This window comes from Drosophila takahashii, chromosome 2R, assembly GCF_030179915.1.
Source record: "Drosophila takahashii strain IR98-3 E-12201 chromosome 2R, DtakHiC1v2, whole genome shotgun sequence".
NCBI lineage: Eukaryota > Metazoa > Arthropoda > Insecta > Diptera > Drosophilidae > Drosophila > Drosophila takahashii.
In genome coordinates this window covers 8,750,548-8,778,270 of record NC_091679.1, presented here as the reverse complement: position 1 = coordinate 8,778,270, position 27,723 = coordinate 8,750,548, and the positions used below count along the sequence as shown (strand labels likewise).

Sequence of the window (27,723 nt, the reverse complement as noted above, 5' to 3'; positions counted from 1 at the left end):
GAATGGGGTCTGGAGAAAAAATGCAATACAAGTGTAGAAAATGTAATCGATTACGATTGCTGATTTTCGCCAGTGAAGTTGTAATCAGACATCCTATGACTTCGTTTTTTTTGTTCGTTAACGATTTCATTTCGCCAAAAATCACAAACCCACCTAAAAGTTATTGCCTACCCTCCAGTTCCATTCAGCGCCTTTTTGGCGATGATTTTAGCATGGGTATATCCTAGGGGGTTATCACTGCCAGAAACTGACGCTTTTTTAGCACCCGTTCATCACCATTTTTCATCGCCTAATTCATCACCAAATTCGACGCCTTTTCGGCGCTGTTTTAGCGCCTAAATATCACCCAAAATCATCAGCAAAGATAGAAATTTTCATCACCTATTCACTGGCTATTTTCATTACCTATTCACTGCCCATTTTCATCACCTCCCATTTTCATATAAAATATGTTTCGCCTTTATCAAAAGGTTTATTTTCAATTAATTTTAATACATCATTTTTGGTAAATTATTTTTATGCTTTTACATTAAGTTAATAGATTTTCGGTAGATTCGGTAGAGTATTAGACAGGAATGTCAAAAACTTACTTAGAAGTGCAAGACTAACATCCTTCTGGGCTGTAGGACAAAATGATCTCATCTGAAATTATATTGTTTATGCACCTTGGACCATCAGCTTGACCTATTAATAAAACGCAGTTTAACTTGGGAATTCGTAACGAATCCAAAAATATAGCATTCATATCGAGGTAAATTTAAAAAGCACTAAAAATGCTGCACAGTGTAATTATTAAAATTAAACTCGTCAAATTTTGCATTAGCTGAAAGGAAATGAATAATTTTATTTGTATTTGAGAACATTATCGACTTTCAAGTAGAAACATAAACACTCATTGTGTGTATGTATTGTATTGTACATGTATTGTACAAATCAAAACATATCCAAATATACATACGTATTTGGGCTAAAGTTCGAATCTTAAGATATTTAACTTGGAAACATTTTGGCTTTGTTTACAGAATTTGTAGTAATTTTTTATCTTCTTCCATGTTGGAAATTAAATAAAGCTCTTACTTCTGCTACAAAATGAAAAATATTTTTTTTTAAATAAAACCTAAGCATTTTATCCACAGTACTGACTATTGATCGAAAATCATATTGATCGGAGCAGCAGTTAAAGTTTTTAAAATTCAAAACAAATTTTAACTAAAATTGCCCTTTCCCCCTCCCCCTTCCCCACAGCACTACCCCTCCCCATCGACAGTTTTCTTTGCTGCTGCTCTCTCGGCCGTCGCTCTCTTGCCATCTGCTCTCTGGGTTTCGCCCTCTCGGCGGGCTCCCACGAAATGCAACGCAATAACTTAGGAAATCTAAATAAATTTGGTAAAAATACTTTAAAAAAATGTTAAAAACTTAAAAAATTAAACTTAACCATTTGGGCCATAGAATAACCATTTACCAAAAAATCATCTCGATCGGAGCAGCGGTTTAAATTTTTTAAAGCGAAAAGTTAATTTTAAATGTAGCCCCCAAATTATGGGGGATATCGAAATTTCTTTTAGATATCTAATTAGGCCCTTTCAAGACCTAAAATTCTGCAAAATCAAAATTTCGAAATTCCAACCACTTTAGAAGCTAAGCTTAAGTAAATCTAATGATTGTTTGCTCTAAATATGGATATTGGAGCTGTTTGGGCTTAGTGGGCGCCTACGCCCCCAATGAAATACTGTGAAAAAATTTGGCTGCTCTAGCTCTTATGGTTTAGGCTGTGGTCGTATCCCCCTAAAAATCGGTCTTTCATTTTATAATCTTTAGAGATTAAATATACTTGATTCTAAACTACATATCATTTTGTGGATATAACCGTAAAAAAGGTGTTATTTGCCCTTGACTATCAGAAAAGGAGTTGTTTTTGGATATAATCCCCTTTATACGGTCTTGATAGTTGAATATTGTTGTCAGCTGAAGAAATAATCTTTCCTCCGCGCCAGCAAGGGTCACTTTTTCACTCCTCTTTCTACTGTTACTCGATTTGAATTGGGCTGAGAATGGTAAGCAGCAGTGGCGGATCCAGGATTTGGATGTGGGGTGGTGAGTTGTTCTTAAAACAAATTTGTTGGTCAATTATTTTTCATTCCATTATTTTTTTACAAGAGTGAGGCGCAATTTATCCCTTAGGGCCGTAACTTGGATTTGCGCATGTAAGTCAGCATTATCAAAATTAAATCTTGACAATCTATTTATAAACGAAAATAAAAAATTAGAGTCAAAAAATGGTTTTAATTTTACAAAACAACGCCTTTACATGTTGAACAGCTTTGCCCATGAAAATGTGTATACTTTACCTCATAAACACTGTAATGCTTCTTCTGCTAATAAAGCTATTATTGTTGTATCGTCTTCCAGTTCATCAAAACTTAGCTTGGCCTCACTATTACCGGATCACTTTCCACACAGTGAACTGACTCTCGGACACACTGAATTCAAATAGCACTGATTTATTAAACGTTTTAAATTATTGACGTATAAGTCAAAGCAGTCTACACGAGAAGTTACCAGTTTGGTTCGATTAGTGTTGGTATGAGTTGGGGGTCTTTAATTATCGGAAAATTAAAGTTTTGGCTAAGGTTTTCCAATTTACACATTTTCACATTTAGATGGCGCTACCTTATTAGTTAGTTTTTATTACTGTACGATGCAGTGCCATCTGTTGGAAAAAAAAACAAAGTTACTCCTTTAGACTAAAAACATTAAACGTGGTAGTAGTGTTTTGTAAATCATTTGGTTTATAAAAAAAAACAGGTTTGTGAACAGTTTTGAATTCCTGTTGGGATCTTACAAATATCTTTTTCAACCAACAAGTCGGATCGAATTTTATATGACAGCCCGGAATTTAATCTCCTTCGGATAAAAAAGTCATGAGGATGACATATATTTTTTCAGACTTAAAGTACAAATTTTTATTCCAGATTCGGATAAAAAAGTATTAATACAATCTTTTTTAGGATAACATAAATTTCTCCGGCTTAAAGTAATCCCAAAAATACAAAATTAGGCCTTTTTTATCCACAACGGGATTGAAATTTTTGATCTCGGAATAAATTAAAATCAAGAATAAAAAATTTGAATTTAGCACGCCGTTTTTTTTTTTAGTGTATAAATGGGCAGTGAATAGGTAATGATAATTTGTCTCTTTGCTGATGATTTTGGGTGATATTTAGGCGCCAAAACAGCGCCGAATTCGGTGATGAATTAGGCGATGAAAAATGGTGATGAACAGGTGCTAAAAAGCACCAGTTTCTGGCAGTGATGAGCCCCTAGGACATGCCCATGTTAAAATCAACGCTATTTTTCATACAAATTCACTAGTGATTAAGCGCTTAGTGCTCAATTTTTAGCAGTGATTTACTGCCAAAAAGGCGCTGAATGGAACTGCAGGGTTATTTTTGTTTTTATATACATATGAACAGCATTACAATGCATTATACGTTTTCAAATTGTATGTGGGTAAGAATTTCTCAACTGCGCATATGAAATTTTAGATTTTCTTCAAACTCGGGTACCTCGTAGAGTTTGGCTTGGTTATCATCTGTGATTTTTTTTTAATTTTTTGGTGTCCATTTAGGGGCGCTATGAATTTTTGAAGTTAAGAACTTAAAAAATGTTCTCACACTTAAAATTAGTATATCTCGAGAACCGCTTAAAAGAACAACGTGCAACTTTACACGTTTTTATACCCTTGCAGAGGGTATTATGATTTCAGTCAGAAGTTTCCGACCCCATAAAGTATATATATTCTTGATCAGCATCACTAGACGAGTCGATCTAGCCATGTCCGTCTGTCCGTCCGTCTGTCCGTCCGTTTCTACGCAAACTAGTCTCTCACTTTTCAAGCTATCGGAATAAAACTTTCCCAAAAGTCTTCTTTCTATTGCAGGTAGTATATAAGTCGGAACGAGCCGGATCGGACAACTATATCATATAGCTCTCATAGAAACAACCGGGAAAAAAAATGTAAAAAATTATATCTTGGGTGTTTTTGAACCTATAACATCCTACTTTTGGAAATGTAATTTTTTATCTAATTCAGAATTTCGAATAAAATTCGAAAAAATGAGTAAATTCTTACATGTTTAAGCTAAAAGTTTGCACAACTCAATTACTCACTGATATTATTAATATCTTAATTTTACCACTGTCCCTCCATATAGCTGCCATACAAATTGATAGATTTTCTTATTTTTCTAAATTCGCATAAAAAATTATATAAATTTAATAAAATAATAAATTAAATTATTATTATTAAATTTCTAATAATTAAAATTCATACTTATGGGACAACAAAAAATTTAAGATAATTATTTTCTAACTCCCTCAATACACATTTAAAAACGTGTAAAGTTGCACGTTGTTCTTCTAAGCCGTGCTCGAGATATACTAAATTGAAGTTTGAGAACATTTTTTAAGTTCTTAACTTCATAAATTCATAGCGCCCCCAAATGGACACCAAAAAATTAAAAAAAAAAATCACAGAGGATAACCAAGCCAAACTCTACGAGGTACCCGAGTTTGAAGAAAATCTAAAATTTCATATGCGCATTTGAGAAATTCTTACCCATGTTGAGTTTTCTCTAGTCTGTCTACATTTTGCATCACAACTTTGGAAGAGTATTATGAATTCGTAATGAAGGTAATTGTGTTTTGCGTTGGCTCTTTGGCTATTGAATTTTGATCTTTTTTAGCGATAAAAAATAGTTTAAACTTGAAAAAAAACGAATTTTTTATAAATTTTTTTTTGCAAATATAAAAGTGATTAATGTCTGAAACCCAAAAGTGCCAGATCGAAACTAAATTGTTCTGCTGGTATGGTAATTTGGTACATATACATATGTTAAAAATTTGGCTATTTATACCCGTTACTTGTTGAGTAAAAGGGTATATTGTATTCGTGCAAAAGTATGTAACAGCTAGAAGGCAGTGTTTTTAACCCCATAAAGTATAAATATATTCTTGATCAGGGTCACTAGCCGAGTCGATTTAGCCATGTCTGTCTGTCCGTCTGTCTGTCTGTCTGTATGAACGCTGAGATCCCGGAAACTACAAAAGCTAGAAGGTTGAGATTTTCCACACATATTCTTGGGCTTCCAACGCAGCGCCAGTTTATTTCAGCCGAGCGGCACGCCCCCTCTAACGCCCACAATCGCCCACTAACGATTTTAAAATGGGTCCTGCGCCCACATCTTTAAAGATTTCCGAGAAGTATAACTGCAATTTCGTTGTGTATACTTATACCTATCGAAATGTAGAAGCATTTTTCAAATCGGACCATTCAATAAAAAGTTATACGCAATCAAAAAAATTGTATATATCTATCTCCCTCGCACTCCCTTTAGCTGAGTTACGATTATTAGTCGGGACACCAACCCGAGTACAGCGTTCGCACTCCCTTTAGCTGAGTGACGGGTCCCTGCAAGCATTTTCTATCGCGGAAGTCACTATTTAGTGACGTCTAGAAGATGAAAACGATCGTCCGCGATATCGCATTCGGATCGCCGAAGTCACCCCAGTCGGGAAGAATTGTTTCACTACGGCGACACTTCCCTAAGTCACTTCTGAGTGACTCCTAGAAGTGTCGCGAAAGTCACTTCCAGAAGTGACTTAGGCGACACTTCTAGAAGTGCCGCCGTAGTGAAACGTTCCTTCCCGATGGGGGTGACTTCGGCGATCCTAATGCGACATCGCGGAAGTCACTTCCAGAAGTGACTTAGGCGACACTTCTAGAAGTGCCGCCGTAGTGGAACATTTCTTCCCGACGGGGGTGACTTCGGCGATCCGAATGCGATATCGTGCAAGTCACTTGTAGAAGTGTCGCCGAAGTCACTTCTGGAAGTTACTCAGAAGACACTTGTAGAAGATACCTAGAAGACCCTTTCCCAATTGGAAAATATGTTTTTTGTGCTTATTCTTCATGTTTATTCTTTCAACACATTTATTGAAATATATGGTTACAAAAGCATTTCGGCATGTAAGCACGGTCCATAAGCTTGTAGGAAATGGTGTTGTATTATTTTATTTAATTCCAGTTCCGTGTTCCGTCTATGAAAATGCTTAAAACAATAAAAAGATAATTAATACTGCGCCATATAAAAATCGGAGGATTTTTTAAATAAGTGGAGTATAGTTAAGTTTTCGGTTTGATCAGAGTTTCACGCGAAGTAATTCCTCTTGCTTTCACACGACAGCCTTGTACACGCTTAAATCTCGATTTCTCCAATCACTTTAATTTTTGATGTAAATAAATATTGTATTTTTTTTATATTCCACCGGTATGTAATATTTAAAAAATAACGGGTTCACTCCGCATTTCATCACAAACACAGAAATTCAGAATAAATCGCACTGATCACAAAGAAATCTCGAAACGAACTGACGCTCGAATTCAAAATACATAGTGCGTAGGTCAAAGAGAAAATAGGGTAGTTTTCAGGTATAAAGAGAGAGCCAAGAGCGGACTGTACCCCAAAAACTTCAAAAAAAATAAAACCAAATTCCTTTCTATCTTCAATTTAACTTCCAGAAGTGAATTGGAAGATGTTTTTTCCCATTGGTTTTGTTTTTGTAAAATGTGTTCTATCGCCTTTTCATCTCCCAAAAGTGTCTCAGAAGTTACTTCTTCGCGATCGCAACCCTTTTTAGGTAGTCAAATGTGTTTTATCGCCATTCTATCGTCCAAAAGTGTCTCAGAAGTAGCTTCTTCGCGATCGCAACCCTTTTTAGGTAGTCAAATGTGTTCTATCGCCATTCTATCGTCCTGAAGTGCCTCAGAAGTTACTTCCTGGCGATTTGAACCCTTTTTGTTTTTGTAAAATGTGTTCTATAGTCTTTCTATCGCCTAGAAGTGTCTTAGAAGTTACAATTACAACAACAAACTTTTAAATACACAGGGCGGCAACACTACTACCATTTTGACCGCAGCTGTATACTTTTATGTTTTTTGACTATGTTTTCTAGAATTTGTTTCTGCCTTAAAAAAATCTTAAAAATTTTTTAGGTATAGGGTTTAAAAGATAAAGGGTGTATCTTTTAAAAAACTTTAACATCGAATCAAACCATGCATCCATTTGCCTCTGAGAGCTCCGCAAAGTTGGCCAATTTCAGCATTTTTCGAACTTTGAGGTCCTTTTGCTAGGAATCCTTGCGTCGGGGAACTTTTTAGAAAACGCAGTTTAACTTGGGAATTCGTAACGAATCCAAAAATATAGCATCCATCGAGGTAAATTTAAAAAGCACTAAAAATGCTGCACAGTGTAATTATTAAAATTAAACTCGTCAAATTTTGCATTAGCTGAAAGGAAATGAATAATTTTATTTGTATTTGAGCACATTATCGACTTTCAAGTAGAAACATAAACATTTTATCCACAGGACTGACTATTGATCGAAAATCATATTGATCGGAACAGCAGTTAAAGTTTTTAAAATTCAAAACAAATTTTAACTAAAATTGCCCTTTTCCCCACTTTCATGCTGCTTTTGCAGAAATGTTTGTAATGAACTTGCCTACTGTCTGAACATACTTCATGTAGAAATGTATACGTTTAAGTATTTTTTGTAAAGCAAAAACAACAAGAAAAATATGTCAAAAAAGACTTTGAAAGAGTGCCACAACCAGAGTTTTTGAGATACTCTATATAATATAGGTTCAGACAGTTTCTACATTATTTCTTAACAAAATAAATATGGTTTAATAAAAATCGGATCTACAGAGCGACCTGTGGACGATCCGCAGCTGGCCTACTTTTTATACCCGTTACTCGTAGAGTAAAAGGGTATACTAGATTCGTGCAAAAGTATGTAACAGCTAGAAGGAAGCGTTTCCGACCCCATAAAGTATATATATTCTTGATCAGGGTCACTAGCCGAGTCGATCTAGCCATGTCCGTCTGTCCGTCTGTCTGTCTGTCTGTCTGTCTGTCTGTCTGTCTGTCTGTCTGTCTGTCTGTCTGTCTGTCTGTCTGTCTGTCTGTCTGTCCGTCTGTATGAACGCTGAGATCTCAGAAACTACAAAAGCTAGAAGGTTGAGATTTCCCACACATATTTTTTGGCTTCCTACGCAGCGCAAGTTTATTTTAGCCGAGCGCCACGCCCCCTCTAACGCCCACAATCGCCCACTAACGATTTTAAAATGGGTCCTGCGCCCACATCTTTAAAGATTTACAAAAAGTATAAATGCAATTTTGTTGTGTATATTTATACCTATCGAAATGTAGAAGACATTTTTCAAATCGGACCATTCATTAAAAAGTTATACGCAATCCAAAAATATATATCCATCTCCCTCGCACTCCCTTTAGCCGAGTGACGGGTATTAGATAGTCGGGACACGAACCCGACTATAGCGTTCTCTCTTGTTTTTAATAAAGACTTACAAAAAAAATTCCAGGGCAACCATTTTGAAAGATAAAAATATAATAAATCGGTTAAAAATATTTAAAAAATGAAAATGAAAAAATTGCAGTTCTATTTGTATCTGCCCCCCTAAAATACTAACAGGTGAAGATAAATGTGAGAACAAGGCTTTTGTTTTTAGCTATGCAGCACATAAGTGGCCTAATGTTGATGCTATTCAGAAATCCACTCCACTTAGCGCTCCAAAATTGTATGGCAGTCTCCGAACTCAGCACAAGCACTAAAATAAAACTATGTCGACTGCGACGCCGGCAGAACCGTCTTTCTCACCAACCCTCTCTCTTAATCTCTCTCTTTACGAAATTACCAAAAGGCAAAAATTGCCATTACAAAATGGAATACGAATGGATACTTATCCTCTAGTAATAAGGAAACAATGGATTACAACATGGATTACTTTGCAATAGGCATGGCCGCCTTGTAATGTGGTCTGGACACAATCTGCATTACTAGTAATGGGAAATGTAAGCTGTATGGTGATTCAGCCCACCTTTCGATCTCCGGCCATTACGAATTCATTGTACTTTACCAAACTTGTAATGCAAAATGTAGACGGACTAAAGAAAATTTAAAATACAATTTGAAAAACGTATACTGCGTTGTAATGCTGTTTATTTATGAAAAAAATAGTTATTTCCCCTCGTAGGAATTAAACATTTGTATTAATGTACAATGTATAATACATACACAATTATTTGCACATCCCAACTTCTTTTAGTTGTTATTCTTGTTGTTGTTGAACAATATCCCTAAAATAAATTTTATCGCGTAGCTTCAGTTCTCAGAAGTATTTTCACACGTTTCCGGTGCGTCAGAAGTAATTTCACAAAACTTAATGGATGGAAAGGCTAACCGCTCGGCCATTGTCTGTTCTTTTTTTAATTCGTTAAACTATACTCAAAATGAATGTTCTTACTATTGAAGTTCCGAAGCTCAAACGTGACGGAGGGAAAACGAAAAAACTAACACCAAACCAATAACTATACCCGTTACTCGTAGAGTAAAAGGGTATATTGTATGTAACAGCTAAAAGGAAGCATTTCCGAACACATAAAGTATATATATCCTTGATCAGCACCAATAGCCGAGTCTATCTAGCCGAGTCCATCTGTCCTTTTGTCCGTCTGTCCGGTTCTATGCGAACTAGTCCTCAGTTCTAAAGCTATCGCGATGAAACTTTCCCAAAAGTCTTATCTCTACTGCAGGTAATACATATGTCGGAACGAGCCGGATCGGACCACTGTATCTTATGGCTCTCATAGGAATATTCGAACATTATACGTTTTTCGTTTTAAGGTAGGCAACGCCTAGTAGGCATTTAGATTTCTGACATTTTAAAACCCTAATCTAAACAAGAAAGGAAGCTAGCTTCGGCCAGCCGAAGCTTATATACCCTTGCAGATAAAGCAAACGCCTATAGTTTAAAGCTATCTCGGTGGAGTTCCAGGGATTGCGGAGATTCAATCAGATGTTTGCAACGCAGTGAAGGAGACGTTACCGACCACATAAAGTATATATATTCTTGATCAGCACCAATAGCCGAGTCTTTCTATGCGAACTAGTCTCTCAGTTTTAAAGCTATCGCGATGAAACTTTCCTTAAAGTCGTTCTATTGCAGGTAGTGCATGTCGAAACAAGTCGGATCGGACCACTATATCAAATTGCTCCCATATGAATAATTTCATAAAATATGAAAATATACATTGTAACTTTGTAGGAATTAAGCGTTTTTTTTTGACATTTTTGACAATTTAATATCACACCACCGATCGAGTAAGGATTAAAACTTGGGTGCTTATTATAAATGCAAAGATATATAAACTTTGGCTGGCCGAAGCTAACTTCCTTTCTTGTTTTTTTAATGTTAACAAAAGTGTATCGAGCAACATGGCAAACTTAGTGCTTTTGAATGTCCTTCAATAAAGAATCATTTTCCAAATTAAGCCAAAATTCCACGTAAAATGGATGTGTATCATGACTTTAGTGGCACACTGTAGAAAATATCAAAAAATACAGTTCATTATATTGCGAGCATAAAACGCGAAATGGATCATGTAACTGAAAGTTCGTTCTGGCAGGTCCGACGATCCTTGAGGGAGGGCAGGTTAAGTAGACGCAATCTATCCACGTACGATGGCAGGTGACGATGTGTTTCCTAGTTTAAACAGCGTAGAGCAAACAAAAGGAACTGTTTCTGTACCGATTCGATAAGGTCCTGATAATTGGTATATTGGGGTGACCAAACACACGAACAATATTCAAAAATTGGACGAACCAAGGAAATGTATAAATGTTTTGTGGTCCTCAAATTCCTTCGACCAACGCTTAACAAAGGCAAAAACCCCTTTTGCTTTACTAACAATGATTAGAGAATGTGATTAGAGAAATTTAAGTTGTGGTAGAATAACACTCCAAGGTCTGTAACGGAATTTATGCGTTCAAGTTCATTTGACCCAATAGAATATGTAGTGAGGAGAAGCTTCTTCCGGCTCCCTTGGCTCCCTTGCGGAACACCAGAGGTCACGTGAACAAGGTTAGAGACTGTGCTTTTAAAAGCAATTCTCTGAGTCCGGTTTGTCAGGTAAGCTGAGATCCACTTAGTCAACGTGATCGGGAATCCTAAAAGTATTAATTTTTTCAATAATAACTGATGGTTCACGGAGTCGAAAGCTTTACTGAAGTCCGTAAAGATAACATCGGGTTGAATATCATTTTTTAAATCGCTTCTGATGACTGAAGTAAACTCAAGAAGATTTGTAGTCGTTGATCTTCGTTTCATAAAGCAACATTACTGAGCTGCATTTGTGCTGTAGCTTGGGGATCGCGCTTAGTTTTGCAATACCACGGTAGTTTTTAATGTCCGACTTGCTTCCCTTTTTATGAAGTGGAATGATAAAAGATTCCTTCCAAACTTCAGGGTAAAACGAGTAAAGAAGGGAAATCTGACAAAGTATAGTTAACGGTTTGCACAAAGCCTCGGCACATTTTTTTAAGAGAAGAGAAAGACGTTTTGATTGATTGCAAATTTTTTAAAACATCATCCTCACTAATAATAAAGAAGAGTACGTGGACTGGAAAAATTTTGCGAATAAGTTCGCAATATCAGAGTCACTAGAGGCTGATACTGTATCCAGATAAAGGCAAGATGGGAATGGTTGCGATTTTCGTTTCGAATTAACGAATGCGAAGAACTGCTTGGGATTGTCTTGGAATTCGATTCTGCAACGGTTTAGGTAACTGTTGTAACAATCGGAATTGTGGACTAAAAAATTTGAACGAGCAATTAGATACCTAGAATGGTCAACTTGCAGCCCAGTTCTCTTATATTTCTTAAAAAGTCTAGACATGGTGTTTTTAAGGAAAGAGAGTCGACGAGAGAACCACGGAGGCTTACGAGACGCGTTTCCAGTGGGAAATGAGGGAACGAACTTATCGAAGGCTGAATATAGTAAGCTATAAAACTGTTCTACAATATGTGAGGGATTATCATTTGAATCCATAAAAGACCAATCGAGTTCGGATAAATGACTATTCATTTCAGCAAATTTAGCTCTTCGAAAACAGCGAAAAGTTGCTGGTTCGATTTCGGGACATGACCGTAAAGGAGCTGATGCTTCTAAAGTAACCTCAAGTGTAGGATGATACGCATCTTCAGGATTGGGGAGAGGGCTAATTCGAGTTACTTATACATTTGCGAACTCCGAGGCAAAAATAAGGTCTAAAACTTTGCTAGAGCGGTTAATGACTGAGTTCAGTTGACCTAATGAAAGATCAATAAGACCGTGTACAAACTTATGCGCTGTGGTAGGAACAAGAGCACTTGAATCAGTTGAGGGCATCCAAGAAAGGGCGGGGAGATTAAAGTCACCCAACAATAAGATGATCGTTATCGCCAAGGGTAGTATGAATACTCAGTATTTGATCCAAATGTTGGAGGTAGAGGCTAATATCAGACCGGGGAGGAATGTATGAGCATGATACGAAAACAAAATAATCATGAAGCTTAATCCGAACAGCGACAAACTCTAATGTACTATCCGTACCAATTATCGGAATACGTTGAGAGACAAGATTGGACTTGACGGCAATGAGAACACCACCGCCAAGACGCACTGAGCGGTCACATCTATAGATAACATAATTACCAGCAAAGATTTCGCAGTCAGACACAGAAGAATTAAGCCACGTTTCGGTAAAAGCAATCACATTGGCATTAAAGGAGACACTGTTCACGTGCAGTTTACTTAGTTTGCCCAATAAACTGCGAACGTTCTGGTAGTGTAGAGAAAAAGAATTATTTAGTTTTTTGAAGCATTGGTTGAAGGAATCTGAGGTCCGTGAACCCGAGGATTGTGCTTGTGTACATATTCGTGAACAATTACATTTTCAAGCCATATAGAAACATCTAGAACCTTATCGAGATGTTCCTCAGCAAGTCCAATTTTAAACGAAGATATTTCACGTCTCTGTTTAAACTTGAACTTCAAGACGGTAAGTACGGATCGAGAAACATTCAGTTTGCTGCTCAGGTAGTTTTTGACGTCATCTTCTGAAGCGCCAGGATTAAGGCGGGAGACAAAAATTAGTTTTTTTGTGCAACGCCCGATAAGAGCATGTGAACCCTTTGAGCTACTCCACATAAGGTTGACTGTAATGGTCTCGTGTTCGTATTAGCCGGCGTCAAACTTACGACAGAGCCAACTGCAGCAGCACGCGACGTAGATGCCTGGTCAAAACTGACAGGATGTAGATCAGAAGGTGTGACGGGATCGGGCGGTCCAAAAGAGGCAGCGGCAGGTGTAAGTCCAGGGGAGGCGTTAGCCGCACAGCCGTCAGCAACAACAGTAGAGGCGTTACTGGTAGCCAAGCGGTAGGATACCAGTGTTGGAACATAACCGGAGCTGACAGCAGTATAAGCACTAGATGAATGGGCGGCGGATTGCAGACAAGAAGTTGCACCGGTGTCCGGCCCTGAATCGGCAGCAACGGGTACGCATTCCGAGGTACCGACAGTATTATGGCAAGCAGCTGCCAGGATTCGGCCTTTAAAGTTGGATTCAACCTTTTCAAACCGATTAAATAAGTCCCTTAATCCGGCCAGTAAGGACTAGTACTCCAAATCAGTTTGCCTTATGAAAGCCATAATATTGACTTTAATATAATGGCAACTGGGGCAGGTCCAATCCAGGCCAGAATTTGATTTAGTACGGTGTGCAACTAGGCCAGCACTGTGCCCAAGGTGAGCACATTTAGGGTGAGCAATGTTTTCACACAGCCAGCATCCAATTGTGGGTTGTCGAGAAGTGATTTTGCCATTTAAAAGGCAAGGTTTCATGCAGCAGGCAGACACAGTGAAATTATTGAGTTATTGGCCGATATATACGTGTAGAAAACAACGTATGTAGATGTAGAAAGCGCAGCTTGCAGTTTGGTCAGTGATAAGCTTTTTGCGTGTGTGAAGTTCGCGACGAAACGATAAGAGAGCAAATGCACTAACAACAACGCAAGTGTAGAAGTTTGCGGTAAGCTCAAGAATAGAGTAGAGCGACAAAGCAAACACACAAAACGTTTTCTGATTATATTGAAATCAATCAAATTTTTTATAAAGTCACTGTCTTTTTGTGATCAAAACTAGTCTTTATGATAATGATCACCGAAAAATTGTCAAGATGTCTAGATTCGGCATAAATCGTTTTAGTTTACGCGGGTAAAGTTCGATCAGATGGAGGAGCGATAAAGTACACGTCTACTACGACTACTACGACTACGACTTGGCATTTACTGTTCATGAATATTAATATGATTTACATTGTGGAGCGAACTATTTACCAGAACTGTAAATATTTCACATTTCCAATCATCCCGACGCCCGGGTCGGTCAAAATTTCAGTCTTGAGGAAGATGCCAATACCAGTGATTTGGGAGTGACTTGGAACCAACAACTAGACGTTCTACTCCTTGCATTTAATGTACCCAATATAAGCAGTTTGCTATAATTAAACGGACCATTCATTTGTCTGAGTCATCCTTGTTTGATTCTTTAGGATTGTTATCGCCTCTCATCATCGTTTCAAAAATCATTATGCAACAGCTTTAGCGCTAAAATTGAATGGGGATAATTGGGTTCCCCAATAAAAATGCCAAATTATTTAACCAAGGTCAATACCTCGATTTTTCTACAAGCTGGTAGTAAAACCATATCGTATATTTTATTTTTATTCACTTAATTGATCAAAAATGCGTTCAGCTTTTCAAGATTCTTCAATGCCAAGTAGGGATGGATGAAGAGGAAACATCGAACATCGATGTTTCGGAAAACATCTATGTATCGATACATCGCCGATGTTATTTCCAACTCTAGCTGAACTCACTTTGCGATACTTCAAAATGCTTTCGGCTGCTGCCTGCATGTGCGATCCACTGACTTGTCTGGAAACTGAAATCACCACCTGTCAAATCGCGAGTGGAAAAGCGAAGCAAAGACGGTTTATAATTTTCCCATATATAACAGCGGTCATAGCTCTGATCAGCCTCTGTCAGCACACGTATTGCGTTTTGCGGCGCAAAACTTCCAACTTGAGCAACTCATTTTCCAATTGGATCATTTCCAAGTGACGTTTCAGAGATTCCAATTCCAGCGAAACTTCTGGAACGTTCATGATGTTAGAGACTTCGGCGTTGTTGCGGGCATCCAGCGATGAGGTGCCGGCGCCATCTTGTTCTGCTACGTAGACGGTAGATGTGTTTGGATTTCCTCGGATCCAACTTCAGCATCGAATAAATTCTTGGGATCCGGTACTGAGCAAACTACACGGGCTTCGGGGGGCACTCCATTTAAACGAGCAGCGAGAATTGCCTTGTTTCCACTTTTCGGCAGCCCAAGCTTTTCTAGCCAGCCCCAAAGTTCTGCTGCTGAGTACTCGTCTGCACCGATGATTTAAATCACTAATCAACTAATTTCACTTTTGTTTTGCATGTAGTTAGAGTTTGATATGAGAAAAAAAAAATGTTCGCAGTGATCCCAATTCTGAAATGGTAGAGAGCCGATTTCATGTGTGTATTCCTTGACGGTCGCAGCAAAAGTGATTTTTGTTAAGCAGAACTCTGCTCGCTTTGCCTATTTTACAAGGGTTGGGTACATAGTGTGTGTGAGTGAGACAAGCATAGTGTTACTTGGAGTAACAGGGATGTATATATGTACAAATAGTGTGACCTAACTTACAGTATATGTATGTATGTATAAGAATTTTCTATCGCGGAAGTCACTATTTAGTGACGTCTAGAAGATGAATACGATCGGCCGCGATATCGCATTCGGATCGCCGAAGTCATTGTTCCACTACGGCGACACTTCCCGAAGTCACTTCTGAGTGACTCCTAGAAGTGTCGCGCAAGTCACTTCCAGTAGTGATATCGTGTAAGTCACTTGTAGAAGTGTCGCCGAAGTCACTTCTGGAAGTTACTCAGAAGACACTTGTAGAAGATACCTAGAAGACCCCCCTGCAAGCAAACAGGCGAAATTTCTATCGCCTATCGTCCAGAAGTCACTTCTACGTAACTTCTGGAAGATAGAAACACGACAAAACACATTTTACAACAAGAAAGGAAGCTAGCTTCGGCAAGCCGAAGCTTATATACCCTTGCAGATTATTCCTATTAATTTACAAATCGCAAAAATGTTAAATTTCCTATTATTTTACATTAACACATTACATTATATGATATAGTAGTCCGATCTTTTTAAAATTAAAATCGAAATTCGGAAATATTTAAAAATAGTCATATCCCAGAGTAGAAGAGAATGTAATAAAAATCAACAAAAATATAATTTGTTTTCCTATTAATTTCCATTTAATTTTTCGACCGTTCCTATGGCAGCTATATGATATAGTGATCCGATTTTTAAAATATTTAATTCGAAATTCAGAAATATATAAAAAATAATATTCCCAAGAGTAAAAAGTAATACTTGAAAAAACACCGAAGCTGGAATTTTTTAACGTTTTTTTTCCGATCGTTCCTATGGGAGCTATAAGATATAGTTGTCCGATCCGGTCGGTTGCGACATATATACTACCTGCAATAGAAAGAAGACTTTTGGGAAAGTTTCATCCCGATAGCTCAAAAACTGAGAGACTAGTTTGCATAGAAACAGACAGACGGACAGACGGACAGACGGACAGAAGGACAGACGGACATGGCTAGATCGACTCGTCTTGTAATGCTGATGAAGAATATATATACTTTATGGGGTCGGAAACGTCTCCTTCACTGCGTTGCAAACTTCTGACTGAAATCATAATACCCTCTGCAAGGGTACAAAATATACATCTATCGCGAAGAAGTCACTTCTGGACGATTAAAATACGATAGAACAAATTTTACAAAAACAAAAAGGGTCACGATTGTGAAGAAGTAACTTCTAAGACACTTCTAGGCGATAGAAAGACGATAGAACACATTTTACAAAAACAAAAAGGGTTCAAATCGCGAGGAAGTAACTTCTGAGGCACTTCTGGACGATAGAATGGCGATAGAACACATTTGATTACTTAAAAAGGGTTCAAATCGCGAAGAAGTAACTTCTGAGGCACTTCTGGACGATAGAATACATTTGACTACCTAAAAAGGGTTGCGATCGCGAAGAAGCAACTTCTGAGACACTTTTGGACGATAGAATGGCGATAAAACACATTTGACTACCTAAAAAGGGTTGCGATCGCGAAGAAGTAACTTCTGAGACACTTTTGGGAGATGAAAAGGCGATAGAACACATTTTACAAAAACAAAACCAATGGGAAAGACATTTGGTTTTATTTTTAAATTATTTTATATTTTTTTTAAATATTACATACCGGTGGAATATAAAAAAATACAATATTTATTTACATCAAAAATTAAAGTGATTGGAGAAATCGAGATTTAAGCGTGTACAAGGCTGTCGTGTGAAAGCAAGAGGAATTACTTCGCGTGAAACTCTGATCAAACCGAAAACTTAACTATACTCCACTTATTTAATTATAAAAGGTAAATACCTTCTCCGATTTTTATATGGCGCAATATTAATTATCTTTTTGTTGTTTTAAGCATTTTTATAGACGGAACACGGAACTGGAATTAAATAAAATAATACAACACCATGCCCAAATGCTTTTGTAACTATATATTTCAATAAATGTGTTGAAAGAATAAACATGAAGAATGAGCACAAAAAACATATTTTCCAATTGGGAAAGGGTCTTCTAGGTATCTTCTACAAGTGAAGTCACCCCCGTCGGAAAGAAATGTTCCACTACGGCGGCACTTCTAGAAGTGTCGCCTAAGTCACTTCTGGAATAGTGACTTCCGCGATAGAAAATGCTTGCAGGGTATGTTTCTATTCGAAAGTGCTTAATGTGCTTAAATACAAATAAAATGATTTATTTCCTTTCAACCAATGCAACATTTTTCGACCTTAAAATTAATAATTTTCGATCAAATGTGGAATCTGAAAATAATACGTTACTTTGCTGTTTTTGTATTAGATGCTAATCTTTTACTGTGTGTACAAAGGTTTTCGTTTCATTCAAAACAAGAAATTTGAAAGCAACAAATTCCAATTTACAAACAAGTATACATATTTTTGCGCAAACTAAAATTGCATTAATAACATTGTAACTGATAGAAGGTATAAAAATTCACTACTTTTACCTAGAAAGGTGGTTTACGCAAAGGTTTTCAACAAACGCGCAAATAAGATATAAGAAAGTCCTGACAACCTAATTTCCTAACTGCAAATTAATTTTGAGCGAACGAAGTCGCTTCGGGTATAGCTAGTCCTGGTATAAGCTCCAAAATGCTTAGAATTTCTTCGTGAAATTTTCATGATACATTCTTACAGAGTTATACTACTAATTTTGATTGTACACAAGAAAGGATCATTTCTATTAATTAACAAATCGGAAAAATGTTTAATTTTCTAATATTTTTCATTAATTTTCCGATCGTTTCTTTGGCAGCTATATTATATAGTCGTCCGATTTTGATCAAATTAAAATTGAAATTCGGAAAGAAGATAATACAATAAAAACCAAAGAAGCTAGAATTTATTTCCTATTACTTTTCCATTAATTTTCCGATCGTTCCTATGGCAGCTTTATGATATAGTAGTCCGATTTTTTAAATATTTTATTCGAAATTCAGAAATATTTAAAAAATAACATCCCCAAAAGTAGAAGGTAATATTTCAAAAAACGCCGAAGCTAGAACTTTTCCGATCGTTCCTATGGGAGCTATAAGATATAGTTAAATGGAAGGTTAAATAACGCTTTCCAAGCCCAGACTTCTGCGTCCGGGTTGTTGATCGCAGCCTTTCCAGTTGAGACTTCTGTGTCCCAAATGCGTAGGTGTTGATCGCTGTCCTCAGTCACTACTTCTTTGTCGTCTAAAGGATGAATATAGAAGTCCTCGAGAAAACGCTTCAATCGACTTCTTTGTCGTATGAAATAAGTTTAATGAAAACGACTAAGGTTTGGATTTAAAGAGTTTTAATTGATGCGTGCGTATCGTTGTAAGTCATCTTATCAACTAGCTCGCTTAAGCTTGGAGTCAAAAGCTTCAAGTTTAAGCTTATGTATGTAATGAACTTATGCTAATAAGTGAGGGTATGTATGGGTATACATGACTCCCCCAGCGTAGGTTTCGACAATGTGGTTAAATTATTTAATAGAATAAATGTATACAAAAGGATTTTAATTTTCACAATTTTCGTTTTGGAATTGATATTTTCTTTTCACCTGATCCTTATAAATTTTTTTTGTTGGGTCTTTATCAGATATCAAGTAGTTCCCAGCTTGCCTGTGGTTACTAATTTCTTTGTATTTTGGGTTTGATTTACCTACTTCATTGTCAGTTACAATTTTCCTTGGCTTTCCTAAGTATTGAAACCTTAATTTTATGGCGTTGAGCAGAGAGATCCATGATCTATCTTTGATATGTTGAGCGGTTGCATATTTAGACATTTTGTCAATGGATGTGACGTACATGATATTTCTTTTAGGGAACCAGATGTCTATATGTATTATATCGTTTATTTTCTGTGACGTTTCCGTAATATTCCAATTATATTTTACAGGTTTTCTATCATATTTAGCTAAATTACATATTTTACAATTGTTAATATAATTTTGGATAACTTTTTGTAATTTTGGGTAATAGTATTTTTCTCTTATAGATATATAAACTTCATTAATGCCTCTGTGATTATTTTTCATGTGTTCGTTTTCAATAATCTTTAACAGTTTTTCTTTATCATTTATATCTTCTAGTAATATGCTCGACTTAAGAACTTTTAGGTTTTTATTATTCGAAAAAAATTGTCTATATAATTCTTGAAATTTTACATATATACTTAAATTTTCGCAGAATATTACGATTAGGCCTTTTTCTGGCAATTTTTCTTGCATGAACTTTAGCATTTTCTCTTTATCGCCGCTTGTTTTAAATATATGTCTTATTTTCTTGTTATGCAAAATTTTGAAGGTACTAGAATCTCTTTCCGCCTCTATAATTTGTAGTTGGATTTTAAAGACATTAAGACAGTTTTCGGTAAGACTAATAAAATTAAGGTCGTAGGAATCCGCACTGTGAACTGTTGCTAAGTCATCAATTTCGGTAGCAAACATATGAATTAAATCTTCCGAGAAGTCTTCATCGTCAGTTTTTGTTCTAGGTGTAATATTTGATAAATTGTTTTCTAGTATAAATATATCTAAGTTATTTATTTCTAATTTTGTTTGGACAATTGTGTCATACTCATCAGTTGATGTCTCTACAATTCTGCTAAGTCCGTCTGCCAAAACGTTTTCCTTGCCTTTTATAAAATTGATGTCGAAATCAAACTCGTTAAGTTGCACTTTCCAACGCTGTAGCTTTAGGTTAGGTTCTTTTAGATTATTAAGCCAAACTAGGGGCCTGTGGTCGGTTTTAATTATAAACTTTCTTCCGTAAATATAATATTTAAACAGTGTTGGGACATACCTAGATACTTTTACCTAGGTACGTACCTAGGTACAATTTAGTGGTACCTTTTACCTTACCTAGGTATACAAATAATTGAGTACCTTTTACCTTACCTAGGTATTTATTTTTATATACCTTTGGAATTATTAAGGTACTTACATAGGTATTAAACATTGCTCTGATTTAAAATAGCCAAATCTGACTGCGACACTGTAGTATCGTTTCATTGTATCGTTTCGTTTCAGAATTGTAATAGTCGGAACGCAGCATTAATAATTCAGCCGTTCTATTGTTTGTTTTGTGAAGTTAAAACTAATCGCAGTTTTTTTTTTATATAATTTTGTGCACGTATGTATGTTCCCATCACTACATCAATTTATTTATGAAACCAAAGTGTATTTGGCGCGCAAAAATGCCGTATGTACGTAAACAAACGGCATACATACGGAATTTTTGCGCGCCAAATATGTACATGAGGGTTTCATAAATACATTAATGAAGTGATACGTGCATAAAATTATTCATGCCGCGTGGTTTAAAAATATATGCACAAAATTAAAACATTTAAATTTAAATGAAATGAAAAGATATTGTTTGATTAAGACGACTAAAAACTGAAAACTAGTCTTATTTTAAGTTTAAATGATTACATTGAACAAAACAAAAAAATTATAAAAAATAAAAAATACCTTATAAATACCTTTTACCTTTACCTAGGTACTGGGAAATTTAAGTACCTTTACCTTACCTAGGTATTTATTTTTGACAATACCTTTTACTTTACCTAGGTAAAAAAACACAGTACCTTTCCCAACACTGTATTTAAAGTATTTGGTAATACTATACATTAGCGGGCTCACCCCCGAAATTCGCGAAAAAATTATCCTCGATGGACCGCGATTTCTTAAGAATTTACGTGCAAAAAGAATTTGGCGGTCGGCCATGGTTCTCTTGTAATTAAATTTCAAAGTTCCCGGGTTTGCTATAAAAAACAAGGGTGCTTTTCTCATATTTTCAATGAAAGTAATTAAGTTTTAATGAGTTCCTATTAAATTAATATATTGTTTAAATGAGTTCCTATAAAACTATTTAATTGTTTAAATGAGTTCCTATAAAAAAATGTAGAATTTTTTTAAATTAAAAGTTTTAATGAACACTTTTCCGCACCACCATTGAGGTAAAGTTCCAGGTTTTTTCTTTAATAACCTTTTATGGCCTAGATATCTCTCTGCTGAAGTATTCCCGAATAGGAAGTATTTGAAAGAAGTGCGTTTAAAAAAAAAATTTAAAAAAAACTGCGCCGCAATCAAAAAAAATTTAAGAAAAAATCGCGCGATTTTTTCTTAAATTTTTTTTGCCTGCGGCGCAGTTTCTTTTGTTCAATATTAAGCTAGTAGTTTCAGCTGAATTAGGGTTGGTGTGTCGCTCAGAAAAAACAAATTCAATCTTTAAGTTTAGTTTTGGGTGGAAAAGACTAAAAGAAAGGTTAAAATATATAATCCTCCTTGGACCGCGATTTCTTCTGATTATCATAATAAAAATACACATGTGGTCATCCATGGTTATGAGATTTCTTAAGAACTCGCTGTCCATCGAGGATCATTTTTACGCGGTTGTGAGGACTAGTTCCCTATAATACCAATTACTCAGATGTTTGGAATTTTAAATTAGTCTTATTTTGACAAAAAAGGAAAAGGGTACATATATACATATATAATTTTTATAGCAAACGTTAGAAAAGCATACTTGTTTTTTATAGCAAACCCGGGAACTTTAAAATTCAATTACAAGAGAACCATGGCCGACCGCCAAATTCTTTTTGCACGTAAATTCTTAAGAAATCGCGGTCCATCGAGGATAATTTTTTCTCGAATTTCGGGGGTGAGCCCGCTAATGTATAGTATTACCAAGTATTTTGTTGACCAATAAATGGCAAGAAGTTCTTTCTCTATTGTACTATAATTAAGTTCGTGATTTTTAAGCGAACGGCTAGCGTAGGAAATTACTTTATTGTCTTGCATAAGCACAGCTCCTAATGCATAGTTACTCGCGTCTGTAACAATCGTAAATTGCCTATTAAAGTCGGGATATACGACTATTGGATCGCTTGTTATAAGGATTTTTAGTTTTTGAAAAGCTTCTATGTAATCTTGATCATGTTTGTTTATTTTAGCATTTTTCTTTAAGTATTTTATTAAGGGCTGTGCAATCTTAGAATAGTCTTTTATGTAGCGCCTCAAATACCCTGTGATTCCTAGGAAACTTTTAATTTCTTTCTGGTTCGTTGGTAATTTTATCTTTAAAATTGCGTCAACTTTCTTCTGGCTTGGCCTAAGACCCTTTGAATTAATCGTATGGCCAAGAAATTCGATCTCCTCTCTGGCAAACTCGCATTTGTCTGATTGGAGTTTTAGATTTGCTTTAGATAGGCAGCTGAATATACAGCTTAGATGGTTGACGTGTTCTTCTATATTTTTTGAAAATATAAGGATGTCATCCATGTAAACAATGCAAAATTGTCCTTTAGCAAGGTCTAGGGTGGAGAATATTTTACAGCCCCCCAGCTTGTCAAATATCTCGTCAATATTTGGGATCGGGAATCGATCTTCGATTGTTTCTTGGTTTAGCTTACGGTAGTCTACAACAAGCCTCCATTTTTGCTTATTAGATTGGTCCATTTTCTTCTGAACGACCCACAAAGGACTATTATATGGGCTTTTTGAATGTCTTATAATACCTTGATGTAAAATTTCACCAATTTGCTTGTTAACTTCGTCTTTGTGCATTTCGGGGTATTTGTATGTTTTTGAATAAATTGGAAGATCATTCTTTGTAATAATACTATGCCTAATTTTGCTTGTGAAACTTAGGTCTTGGCCTTCTTTATAAAAAATAGTTTTAAATTTCTGTATTAGATTATTTACTAAGAATCTGGCCTGTGGGTTTATAAAGTTTATTGGAATTAAGTTATTAATGTCTAGGTCTAATTGGTTTTCCTGTATAAAGAAATCTAAGCACACGTCATTGACTTTTAGTTTTTTGTTTTTGTAATCAATGACTGCATTCATGTCATTAAGGATATTACAACCAATTAGCCCGTCGAAGGCGCTGTGAAAATTATACTCTAGAAATTCGCAAATATAATTTTCGGCCTTAAATTCTTGAAAACAAGGGAAACGGCATAATTTATGTATTTTAATTTTGTTGCCCATAGCTTTTACTTCTATGTCAATAGCTGTTTTCCACTTTGGGTGACATATGTTCTCATTAATCACGCTGAACTCTGCTCCAGTGTCGATGATAAACAAAAGTGTTCTCTTTTTACCCTGAATTTTTATATATGGTAATCGTCTTGATCCTCTATCCGAAAATTTACATTTACATCCATTGGCTCGAAGTTACGTCTGCATTGCTCAGAGGTTTGCAAATTTCTATTATTTGTTGACACTCTATGCGGGTCGTGGGATTTTCCATATAATTTTTAAAGTGTCTTTAGCTGCTACTAGGATAAGCGGAACATATGAAGGGACAAACAAGTGGCTGCCTTCCAAATTACTGTTCTCCACTTTCTGCTTGTACTCGCTGTATCCAGAGCTTCCGTCGAAACCCCACTTCCCTATAACACCAGTTTACAAAAAAAAATCGATGAAATATACCATGAATGAAACTTTTGTTTTCCGGTAAGGTACGTCTTCCTGATTAAGAAAATGGCACTTAACATTTTTTTTATGGATAAAATTTTTTTTTAAGTGTAAAAAACGTTTTTGACACTTTTTTAATTTCTAACTTGAGTTGTGGTTAACCGATTTCCACCATAATTCACTCATTTTACAGGTAATAGAATGCCCTCCAACTTTCTTATACACTGCATTGTCCATTCATTAGTTTATAAGCTACACTTCGTCAAAGTTGAAAAAGTTAGAAAAAATCCAAAAAACGCTGTCATAAATGGCATCGTTAAAAATACACGCCTAAAAACCGAAATTAGTTTTATAACTTCTACTGGTAGAAGGTGCTTTGACAAAAAAAACAAGGTATTGATCATTACAATCCACCAGCAAATTAATTTGATATGCATTTTTGAAGCTTGCGACAACGGTGTTCTTTTGGCCGTTTACAGCTGTTAACTGACACAACAGGGCTCTAACAGGACTGTAATACCCGTTTTTCCCAACATAAAAAATTGATATAAAATCGAACTATTGATTGATTTTTTTGTTGATGGTCTTGTTAGTTGACTTAAAGATGTATCTTTAAGTATAAGTCATGAAACTAATTTCGGTTTTTAGGCGTGTATTTTTAACGATGCCATTTATGACAGCATTTTTGAATTTTTTCTCACTTTTACAACTTTGACGAAGTGTAGCTTCTAAACTAATGAATGGAACTCAATGCAGTGTATAAGAAAGTTGGAGGTGCGCACTCCCTTCATAAAACTAATTTCGGGTTTTAGGCGTGTATTTTTAACGAAGCCATTTATGCCAGCATTTTTGCATTTTTTCTAACTTTTTCAACTTTGACAAAATGTAGCTTCTAAACTAACGAATGGAACTCAATGCAGTGTATTAGAAAGTTGAAGGACACTATATTACCTGTAAAATGAGTCATTTATGGTTGAAATCGGTTAACCACAACTCAAGTTAGAAATTAAAAAAGTGTCAAAAACTTTTTTACACTTTAAAAAAAATTTTATCCATAAAAAAATTTTATCCATTTTCTTAATCAGGAAGACGTACCTTACCGGAAAACAAAGGTTTCATTCATGGTATATTTCATCGGTTTTTTTTTGTAAACTGGTGTTGAAATGGTGTTGAAATGAATTCATTACTGTTTTAAAATGAAACACAATTTTCCTTTTCAAATAAAAAACAAAAAACAAGAAAATGGGTGTGTCAAGCCTACGCACGACATAAGTGAAACTTGTAGTATTCTCTCGTTTATCATTTCATTATCTATTTTTTTCTGTCTTAGGTTAGTGTGAAGATTATATGTTAAATAATTCAAGGACGAAGCATGGATTTGGTTTATTTCATATTTATTTACAAGTATACAATATTACATAAATAACAATATTACAATTAACAAGAAAGGAAGCTACCTTCGGCCAGCCGAAGCTTATATACACCCAAAAAAAAAAATCGACTTAAATCGCCCTTGGTTTTAGAAAATCGTCTATGAATTTGCTTCACTGGCGATTTTGTCTATATTAAAGAAAGTAGGTTTTTAAAATCAAAGACGTTTTTTCTAAAAATCAAAAAAAAAAAATAGACTGCAATTTAAAAATTTTTTGCTAGAAAGTAAAAAAATAGAATTTAGAAATAAAGGTTTTCTTAAAAATAGAAATACGGTTTTTTTTAAATATAGACAAATATTTTTTTAATTACAAAAAAAAATTTCTTAAATTCAGAAAATACAAAAATCTATTTTCGGGCTTCGGAGATATACCCGGTTGTTTTTGTGACGCCACGGCCTTTGTGTTGTTTTTTTTTCGTTCTTGTTTGTCACCTTATTTGAATTTCCTTTAATTGAGCACATGGGTGGTTTCAGATTGGAACTGTAATAATAACTGAAATGAGTATACAAATTACAAATTATAAATATAAAAACCCAATAACTTACTATTTTGAGAAAAACATCTTGGTCGCCGCACGCGGGAATCGAACCGCTAACCGCTTGCCTCACAGTTTGCAGTCAAGCACTCTACTAGCTGCGCCACGGAAGCATCAGGTGAGGCGCTGTACAAAGTCTATTCACATTTTGTTCTGCTATTTTTACTCAAATTGATCTGGCACTCTTCTGGTTATTCCTTTTAGTTGTTCATTATTTTGCTCTTAAATATTTATTGATTAATATTAATATTTATATATTTATTATGGTTCAATAGTAACAGTAATTGAATGTTTCAAGTTTGAAATACTTAAACATAATTTTTATCAAAATATAATTATTCATGAGCTAAAAAAAAGGAATACATTTTTTTTTATTAATATGTAACTAATAATGTTAAAAAAAAAACCGAAAGACACCATGAGTTTTTCGTCTCGACGTGGGTTTGAACTCACTCTTGCAGCCGCAAGCTTGAATAACATATTCATGCACGCACGCGTTAGACCCCTAGGCTACCGATCCCGGAAAATTTCTTCAATTAATAGCGATTTTTTCTTAGGCTAAAAAAAAATTTTCTAAAAAGTGTATAAGAAGTGAAATTGATCAAATACGGTTAAATTTTTTATTTTCTAGAAAAATATGTCTGAATATCACACATTTTTTTCTAAATGTTAGAAAAATCTTCAAACAGTTTTTCTGTTATTAATATGTTAGAAATATTTATAATTTTAATGGCAATTTTTTTTAGTTTTAGAAAAGTTCAGTCTTTTTTTTTCTAAAGTCAATGGCGATTTTAACCCTCAAAAAAAGAAAGGAAGATTAGAAAAATAAACCTTATAATTTAGAAAAAAAAATTGATTTTTCTGTATTTCAGAAAATATTTTCTAAAAAACTCGTTCAACTCAGAATTTTTTTGAAGATTCGAAAATTTTTCTGAAGATTAGAAAATTTATCCTCTTTATAGAATATTTTTTTAAAGCACAGAAAAATGTTTTTTTTTTCAGAGAAAATAATTTTTTGAGTGTACCCTTGTAGATAAAGTAATGCTTACTCGGTGCAGTTCCAGGAATTCCAATTTTGTTTTTAAGTAGTCAAGAATCAAAACGCCTATTTCTTAAAAAGAACGCATCTCACCAGCAAATATAATTTTCAAGTACGGGGATAAACGTTCTACAGCACAGATCATCCAGATGGTAAAGTACATGGCGGAACCGGCATCTTAATAAGAGACCGCATCAAACACCACTTTCACCAAAGGTTTGCAAAAAGTTATTTGTAAGCTACATCGATAAAATTACAGTTGGGCAACTGCAACCTTGCCATTGCCGCTGTTTACATGTTTTTTAAGTTTTGAAAATTTGATATGACGTTGATCACATCGATATAAAAAACTTTTGTTCTACCACTTTTGGAAAAACTCGCTAGTTTAGCGGGAAAACAGCTATAATAAGCTAAAATTCGGAAAGCCGTAACTTCTATACTACTAAAGCAAACGAAAAATGATTTTAGATGCGACTAAATAAGTACGCTACCTAAAATTTATTCATTCGGCACGCTACAAGGTGTTTTTATTTGATCAATCAATAGTTCGATTTTATATTGATTTTTTACCTTGGGAAAAACGGGTATTACAGCCCTGTTAGA

The 27,723-nt window shown here is 35.3% G+C and overlaps 1 long non-coding RNA gene across 1 annotated transcript; it reads right to left on the bottom strand.

Annotated features, from left to right (window-relative positions):
• Positions 1-18,981: 18,981 nt before the first annotated feature.
• On the bottom strand, positions 18,982-20,870 carry LOC138912702 (uncharacterized). Its single transcript, XR_011418257.1, has 2 exons — positions 20,491-20,870; positions 18,982-20,424 (listed from the first exon to the last, which is right to left on the bottom strand). It is a non-coding gene; the product is annotated as an uncharacterized lncRNA (long non-coding RNA).
• Positions 20,871-27,723: the final 6,853 nt, after the last annotated feature.